Source organism: Sus scrofa, chromosome 13 (assembly GCF_054392235.1).
Source record: "Sus scrofa isolate SSC_HxYL_T2T_F1_AM1 chromosome 13, Sscrofa_HxYL_maternal_Yorkshire_Landrace_v2.0, whole genome shotgun sequence".
Taxonomy (NCBI): Eukaryota; Metazoa; Chordata; class Mammalia; order Artiodactyla; family Suidae; genus Sus; species Sus scrofa.
In genome coordinates this window covers 147,303,483-147,310,959 of record NC_139395.1, presented here as the reverse complement: position 1 = coordinate 147,310,959, position 7,477 = coordinate 147,303,483, and the positions used below count along the sequence as shown (strand labels likewise).

Sequence of the window (7,477 nt, the reverse complement as noted above, 5' to 3'; positions counted from 1 at the left end):
AGTGAGGAGATATAAGTATCAAGGGATGGATCTGCCTATAGATCCAGCCTCATTCCTGGAACTGCCACTTGGAGTCTTCCTATCTGGGCAGCCAGGAGAGCAGAAGCAGACAGCCCCCCTTTCCCAGATATTCTGTTTTCTCTTCAGGAAATAGGAGTAGAAAAAAATCATGAGGGATGTCCAAGTGTTCCATGTGTGAAGACACCAGTGACATCCTGCAGCTCTTTGTGACTTTGCCAGGTCTGGAGGTAATTTCCTAAGAAATAAACTGAAGGAAGAAAGCATTACTTTGTAATCCTCTCTGAGGCTCAAGGGAAAGGCTCTTGATAACAAAGGATTTTATTTTATTTTATTTTATTTTTAGGGCCGCACATGGGGCATATGGAGGTTCCCAGACTAGGGGTCGAATTGGAGCTACAGCTGCCGGCCTACACCACAGCCACAGCAATGCCAGAGCCGAGCCACATCTGCCACCTACACCACAGCTCACAGCAACACCGGATCCTTAACCCACTGAGCGAGGCTAGGGATCAAACCCACAACCTCATGGTTCCTAGTTGGATTTGTTTCTGCTGCGCCAGGACGAGACTCCTGATTTTTAAAGTGCTTCATGCAATAAACATTGTGTTTTGAGTGGAACATCTTTGAGCTCCCTCTACAGTAACAGATGGTAAATCCAGACCTTGGCCTCTGATCCAAGAAGAAAGCCACAGGCACTGCTGGTGCTGGAGGTGGGGTCTCAGGCTGCAATTCTGCTGTCAGAACTGTGAGCTGGCTGCCCCTGGGTGGGCTCACCTCATGATGCTTAGTGTTTTCCACCTGTAATGCCTCTTGGGAGGAAAGACTATGACACATGTTCTGTGATTTTTTTTTTTTTTTTTTTTTTTTTGTTCACCTGATCCGTGACACGTAATTTGTTTTATGTCAGGTAAAGGCCATTAATAGCCAAGGTGAGTGAATGGAGACAAGGTCACACCGGAGGCTGTACCATTTATGTCTTTGCCAATCAGGGCCAAACAGTAAGGCTAAGGTGGCAACTGAGCCTTTGCATGGGTCCATGCTTGTAAAAACCTGTGTGAGAGAAATCTGTGAAATGTTTGGGGCTCCGTCTCCCAGGGGTTGATACACCACAGAAACTCTGCATATTCTGACCCATGTAAAGAGAGTGTCACATTCCAGGTCAAGGCACTAACATTTTTTTTTCTTTTTTTAAATCTAAAATGGAATGTAATGCCATCTAGGAAAAGGTAGATATTTATGGGTATTTTGAATTTATTTATGTATTTATTATTTTTTTAAATTTATTTTTGTCCTTTTTTGCCATTTCTAGGGCCACTACCGCGGCATGTGGAGGTTCCCAGGCTAGGGGTCCAATCGGAGCTGTAGCCACCGGCCTACGTCACAGCTACAGCAACTCAGGATCTGAGCTTCATCTGCAACCTACACCACAGCTCACAGCAACACCGGATCCTTAACCCACGGAGCAAGGCCAGGGATCGAACCCGCAACGTTATGGTTCCTTGTTGGATTTGTTAACCACTGAGCCACGATGGGAACTCCCATATTTTGAATTTAGAAGTAATGGGATATATGGAAAGATATATAGAGACTGAATCAAGTGGTAACCTCAAGGACCCTAACTTTTAAATAAACATTTTAGCCTGGATTTCTCTTCCTGGGTTTTCTTTATAACCTATCAGCCCAGCACCACCAAGCTCGAGGAGCTTAAAGCAAATCTGGAAGAGCTGATGAATAACAGTGGGGTCTTGGAGTTCCTGTTGTGGCTCAGTGGTTAATGAATCCGACTAGGATCCATGAGGTTGTGGGTTTGATCCCTGGCCTTGCTCAGTGGGTTAAGGATCCACTGTTGCCGTGAGCTATGGTGTAGGTTGCAGACGCGGCTCGGGTCCTGAGTTGCTGTCGTTCTGGTGTAGGCCGGCAGCTACAGCTCCAATTAGACCCCTAGCCTGGAAACCTCCATATGCTGTGGGAGCAGCCCTAGAAAAGGCAAAAAAAAAAAAAAAAAAAAAAAACCAGTGGAGTCTTATTTGCTAAAATTGCCCTGAGAGCAAAACAGTAAGGAGACCTCAAAATTTCCCAACACAGTGTTCATCCTTGTTTTGAAAGCAGTGTCCTCATTTGAGAAGAAAGGGGCTTTAATCTGTGCCTCATCACATGGGCTCATCTCCTGGCTCCATGTTTGAGTTCTTCCTCACATCTGTAGAATTCCAAACAGGAGGAACATCGTTCCCCTGGATCTACAATCAGGAACTTGACCTGGAAGCATCATGAGAAACATTAGAAGACAACTAGTTCCCTGCTGGGGTGTCTGAGCCCTGAGTCCACACATTAGGCCCCGACCTTTAAAAAGCTCTAAAAGCTGATGTGGCGCCGGTGGGAAGCTTTCATATAAAGGCATCCGTTAAGTACCCATTCTCCTGCTGGATACACAGCACGTCACTTAGCATGCGGAAGGGACACAGAAGGATTAGCGTCATGGCTCTTACACTCTGGTGACAGATGTGACTTATTCCAGGGCCAGGGGACTGACTCTTAACTGGGGAGCATTTCCCATTCAGGTAGCACCAGGTGTTCACAGCCTGTCTGAGTGGATTGATCCTGGTTTCCTGGGTGGCTTCAAAGAAAATACAGAGCCATCACCTCACTCATTTCCCCAGAAGGGGCTGGTCTGGCAGGTTTTCTCTGTAGAAAAATGTGCATCACATCACACACACACACACACACACACACACACAAACATACCCAGTTGTTCATCCCAAGCAAGTCCTGCATGTTCTCTCAGGGTCCACCTTGTGTCCCATCCTCCCCCCGACTCCTGCCTTAATGGAGGGGTTTTTGATGGCACAGCCTGGGCTCACTCTCAGTAGCTCATGCTTAGTAAATCGTCTCTGTTAGAATGAAAGACTTGCTTTCCATGTGGTCCCCCCCTTTCAACATCAGATCAAGAGGAAAGAAAAAGGTGGGACTCACCATCTCCTCTTCTCCCACTGAATCACTTATGACTCTTTCCTCCTCTTAGTTTTCCATCTCTACTCATATTTCCTCTTAAAACATTTAATCTCAGTGGAGTATTTTCCGAATGAATGAACACTTCTGACAAAAACTGCTTTCTTAATGCATAACCCCTTGACCTTCCAATATTTAAAAATGCATTTGGATACAAAGGCTTTCCCCATCTATTTTACCTGGAGCAGGTTCTAACCTCCTGCTAACCCTGGCCCACTTTCTTCTACTTACGCAGCCCCATTCATTCATTAAAAATTGAGTTTGTTTGTTTATTTGAATTTTGGTCTGTCCTCCGTTGGACTGTAAGCTTCACGAGGACGGAGACCACGTCTCTTCTGCTCTCCAAGGTACCCCCAGCACCCAGCAGCGCGTTGGCCATAAAGGAGAATCTCGTTGAAATACCTGTTGAATGGATAAAAAAATAAAATGGAATGTTCATGATAAGTGATATAGCATTTAGCTAATTAAACTTAAGGTTAACAAATTTAAATACATTCCCTTAGCTAATTAAAAGTGAAAAGGGGGAGTTCCCATCGTGGCTCAGTGGTTAACGAATCCGACTAGGAACCATGAGGTTGCAGGTTCGGTCCCTGGCCTTGCTCAGTGGGTTAAGGATCCAGCATTGCTGTGAGCTGTGGTGTAGGTCACAGATGCGGCTCAGATCCCGAGTTGCTGTGGACTGGCGTAGGCCGGCGGCTACAGCTCCAATTCAACCCCTAGCCTGGGAACCTCCATATGCCACAGGAGTGGCCCAAGAAATGGTAAAAAGGACCCCCCCCCCAAAAAAAAAGTGAAAGGGGGAGTTCCCGTGGTGGTTCAGTGAAAACGAATCTGATTAGTATCCATGAGCACACAGGCTGGATCCCTGGCCTCGCTCAGTGTGTTAAGCATTGGGTGTTGCTGTGAGCTGTGGTATAGGTGGCAGACACAGCTCGGATCTGATGTGACTGTGGCTGTGGCTGTGGTGTAGGCCAGCAGCTACAGCTCCGATTGGACCTCTAGCCTGGGAACCTCCATATGCTGCAGGTGCAGCCCTAAAAAGACAAAAAGACAAAAAAAAATTAGTGCAATTTGTTAGACATGCAAGTTTCTTGTGACCCACCCGGTCCAAAAACATACAGGAAAGGAAAATGTAATGCAGCCTAACCCAGTTAACACATTACAAAGCCACTATAGTAGACACTATTTATAGAACGAATGCTTGAATGAATGAATGAATGAATGATTGGTTGAACGAGCTGGCATAGCTGCAAGAGGCATTTGGCCATCTGGACTCACCAGCATGAGTGCACCATAAGGGATGGCATTTTTGCCTGTTTCATTCATTGTTGAATCCTCAGTACCTAGAGTGGTGCCTGGCCCATGTGGGTGCTTAGGACAATTTTGTGGTATGAATATTGAAGGGGTCTGGCCCCAAATCAAAGGGACTTTTATGGAGTCATTAGAAGACACAACTGGGAGTTCCTGTTGTGGCTCAGCGGGTTAAGAACCCAACTAGTATCCAAGAGGATGTGGGCTCAGTCTCTGGCCTCACTCACTGGGTTAAGGATCTGGTGTTTCAGTGAGCTATGGTGTAGGTCGAAGATGAGGCTCAGATCCCGCGTTGCTGTGGCTGTGATGTAGGCTGGCAGCTCCAATTGGACCTCTAGCCTGGGAATTTCCTTATGCCACGGTTGTGGCCCTAAAAAAAAAAAAGAGTTAAAAAGACACAACTGAATGAAGAGTTTTCTTTGGTACAGAGCGTGGGAAATGCATGAGGAGCCACTTTATACATTTGGCGTAGATGGGCATGAAGTGAAACAAAGGAAAAAACACATTTCCTTCTCTTACAATATATCTCAAGAGAGTACACTATAAAACCATTATAGTAACAATGAGCAAATATCATAAATAATAAACTAATTACAGAGAAGCTTGGCGACTGAGAGCCAAGCATCCTGGCTAAGGGGAAAATAAGGGGAAAGGAAAAATGAGTTAGAAGCATTTTATTCACAGCCTTCCTCCAGGTCCATGTGAGAAACTGCACAGCAAAGTCAATCCTAGAAGGGGCCTTGACCCAACAGGCCATGGATACCCCAGGGCCAGAGCCATTCAGTTAAAACCAGGCTGTACCCTGAGACAGCTTCCTAGTACTTAGTCCTGGGACGGTTCAAGGTTTAGCTCAAATGTTCCACTCCTCTGTTGGAAGGTCTCTGTCAGAAGGTCTCTCATTAACTCTTGACAAAACTGCAGCATCTTGTCTGCATTTTTGTCTCCTTACCCCTCCTACAGATTTCATTTTTGTTTCAAAATATATATGCCTCTCTATGACTCTTCTACAACTCTGTCTCTATATATCAGAAGTACCAAATGTTAACCATGGTTCTCTGGCTGGTGGAATTACTTTTCTTCTTTGTGCTTTCTTGCGTTTTCCACTTTTTCTGAACATGAATTGCTTCTATAATCACACACCCAAAACAATTACAAAAGTGCTTGTAATTGGTACTGAATTTCACCAGATGTAGCACCTTGGGGAAGTTTATTCTCAGCCAAATGGTTTTCAACTTGAATTAGACTTTCTTTGATCTGCATGCCTCATATAAACTAAGAGACTCTATATTTGTCCATCAAAATGCAATAAATAAAATAAAACAAAAGATCGCTTTCCATTTATTACATATGGCATCTGTAAATTGCATATCTAAATGTTAAAGATGTCAAGGAGCCAATGCCACCAAGATCCAAGATAGCAGCCAGCAGGAGGCTGATGAGGGAGCTTGAAGAAATCCTCAAATGTGGGATGAAAAAATTCCTTTACATTCAGGCTGATGAAGCTAATTTATTGACTTGACAAGGACTTATTGTTCCTGACACCCCTCCATATGATAAGGAGATCTTTGGAGTTGAAATCAGTGTTCCAGCAGAGTACGCATTCAAACCACCCAAGATCACATTTAAAACGAAGGTCTCTCACCTGAACATCAATGAAAAGGGGCAGATCTGGAGTTCCCATCATGGCTCAGTGGTTAACGAATCTGACTAGGAATCATGAGGTTTCGGGTTCGATCCCTGGCCTCACTCAGCGGGTTGGGGATCCAGCGTTGCTGTGAGCTGTGGTGTAGGTCACAGATGCGGCTCAGATCCCGAGTTGCTGTGGCTCTGGCGTAGGCCGGCAGCTACAGCTCCAATTCAACCTCTAGCCTGGGAACCTCCATATGCCGTGGGAGCGGCCCTAGAAAAGGCAAAAAGACAAAAAACAAAAAAAAGGGGGGGGGCAGATCTGTCCACTGGTAATTAGTGCTGAAAATTGGAAGCCCACAACCAAAACCCACCAAGTCATCCAGTCCCTCATAGCACTGGTGGATGACCCCCAGTCTGAGCGCCCCTTTGGGCTGACCCAGCAGAAGATTATTCTAAAGGACTGTAAAAAATTCTGTGAGAACGCTGAAGAGTTTATAAAGAAAGAATGGGAGAAGTTGACCTGTGGATTAAAATTTGCCGCGATTGATTCCTGCATGTGAGCATAATCTCTCAGCACATTCAGACAACCTGCCCACAAAACAGGACTCTGTGGAAAATTGATCTGTACCACGGCCTGGCATCCACTTATGGCAGTTGCTAATTTTCTACAGTTTTCTTAAACAAAAGTGGTCTAGGTAACCTATAAAGAAAGGGTTAAAAAGTTAAGATCTTAAAAAAAGGAAGGAAAGAAAAGATATCAATAAATGGTGTCGATATACAAGAAAAATGCGGTTACCATTGTGTCATGGATCTAAATTAGTATAAGGGAAAGAAAAAAAAAGGGGGGGAAAGAAAAAAAACTGAACTGAATATTTGGCTTTAAATTAAAGGGCGTATCTGAGGACTAAGCTTTATGACTCATCCCTGTTTTCATAGCTGGATAAAATCCACTGACAATAAAAAGTATAAAAGTTTCTCCATCCACATTTCTTCAAACAAATCACTAGAGGTGTCCTCACTAAAGTAGATATGGAAGATTCAGGGAGTTCCCGTCGTGGCTCAGTGGGTAACGAACCCAACTAGGAGCCATGAGGTTACGGATTCGATCCCTAGCCTTGCTCAGTGGGTTAAGGATGCAGTGTTGCTGTGAGCTATGGTGTAGGTCGCAGATGCGGCTCAGATCCCACATTGCTGTGGCTGTGGTGTAGGCCGGTGGCTTCAGCTCCAATTTGACCCTCATCCTGGGAACCTCCAAATGCTGCAAGTGCAGCCCTAAAAAGACAAAAAAGACAATAAATAAAGTGGATATGGAAGATTCAAATCATTCTAGACTTTGGAAAGATAAATTTTATATTTCCTCCTGTCCTAATTCTTGGGAGAAATGAGTCACTAAGAGGAAAGCTCATTTCTGTCCCCAAGTCATAGCCCTGGTCTTCCTCTGCCTCTCTGCTTCTCAATGGTTCAGCCAAGCAAGGCTCAGGGCCCTCTTGAGGGGTGAAAGCTTGGAGTG

At 44.9% G+C, this 7,477-nt stretch overlaps 1 pseudogene; it reads left to right on the top strand.

Annotated features, from left to right (window-relative positions):
- Positions 1–5,734: 5,734 nt before the first annotated feature.
- On the top strand, positions 5,735–6,527 carry LOC146397682 (ubiquitin-conjugating enzyme E2 L3 pseudogene; annotated as a pseudogene).
- Positions 6,528–7,477: the final 950 nt, after the last annotated feature.